Source organism: Leptidea sinapis, chromosome 17 (assembly GCF_905404315.1).
Source record: "Leptidea sinapis chromosome 17, ilLepSina1.1, whole genome shotgun sequence".
NCBI classification, from domain to species: Eukaryota; Metazoa; Arthropoda; class Insecta; order Lepidoptera; family Pieridae; genus Leptidea; species Leptidea sinapis.
The window spans coordinates 1,787,704-1,789,318 of record NC_066281.1 but is presented as its reverse complement, the minus strand read 5'-3'; positions in this window follow the sequence as shown (position 1 = coordinate 1,789,318).

Below are 1,615 nucleotides of genomic sequence, written 5' to 3'. Positions count from 1 at the left end.
TTATTTGTGAATTAAATGTGAAAAAATATGAAAGTTTTCGGAATTAAATAAAAACAACCATTTAGTTTTTCCTTTGATGTGTCCCCCGTCGTCCGATATTTAATTTGTATGGACATATTTTCTATGAGAGAATTTATTGACGGACGGTTTGACAGTTCTGCTGTGAAACAATTTCATTACAACGACAGGATGCATATTTTACGAAATAATTTTTAATGATATGAAATATTATTGACAAATTATTAAAAAACATTATTTTATTTATTATATACAGTACAACGTCTGTCGGGTCAACTAGTATAGAATATAAAAGTCATAAAAATCTTGATTCATTTCGTCTCAAAAATGTGATTAATAATAAAGTAATAACTGTGTCTTTACAAAAAATAACTCAAACAAGTTAGACACGAGTTTTCTTAAACAGTGTCAACTATTTCAGCGACATCTAAAGATTGATGCTAAGCAACAGAAAGACACGGATTTGTAATAGAACCTTTTTTTAAAAGAGTGTAACACGTGTTTAACTTTTCAATAATTATTTTTTAGTAATAAGTCATGAATATTAAAATAATAATAGATTACAAATGTAACATGCATAAGAATACAAAGTCAAACGTATAGCTAAAATTAATTGTAATTAAGAAAATGTAAAACAATAGTAGATTTTACAACTAGTAGGTACACAAAACGAGACTTTTAGCATATGATAGTAATGTCGAGGATAAAATGGTTTTGTGGACGAGTAATAAACTCTGCTTTTCATTTCGATTGCGAGGAAATAAAACAGTAGTATAACATGGACATTATTAACAATTTTAGCAAATTTGAAGAAATTAATAAACGCACGAAAAAACAAGACCTGTTTCCCGCCATTTTTTTTTTTAATCTTACGACATTGATATTAGGCTTGGGCTCCAGACCTATACAGCCTACTATTTAATTAATTTTGTAATATATATATTTTTTAATTAATTAAACAGCCTACGGTATTTTAACTTTAATTTTAATATATTTTATGTCTAAAAAAACACATGAGGCAAATAAATTAAAGTAAATATTATAAAATAACAAATTCTATCTGTGAACTTTTTATTGTATTTGGCTGTATGGCTCATTTTCTTTGCCTTAATATAGATACATTTATGAGTAGATACGTTAATGCATTGTGCACAAAAATCGATTTTGTGCAGCATATATCGAATAAGCAATTTCAGAGCATGAGAAGAGGAAAAATTATTTTTATAATTTAATCAATAAATATCTCTGCTAATTGTGTGTTGGTGCTCAAGCAAGTCGTAAAGCAACCGCAATTGTGTCGCAGCTTTAGCAGTCGCTCGTGGCGAGAGATGACACCCTGCCTGTCAGCTTCAGCGCGAGACGCGGCCGCTGGGCACTGGGCACTCGGGCACGGCTCGGGCACGGCTCGGGCACTCGGGCACGGCTCGGGCACTCGGGCACGGCTCGGGCACGGCTAGGGCACTCGGGCACGGCTCGGGCACACGCTACGGGCGCCGGCACTCGGCGGCGCACGGGGCGGAGTGGGCGTGCAGGCTGCACCGCCCCCACCCTCCGACACCCCGCCAGACCCCCCTGTTTATTCTCGGGCGAGTGGCGG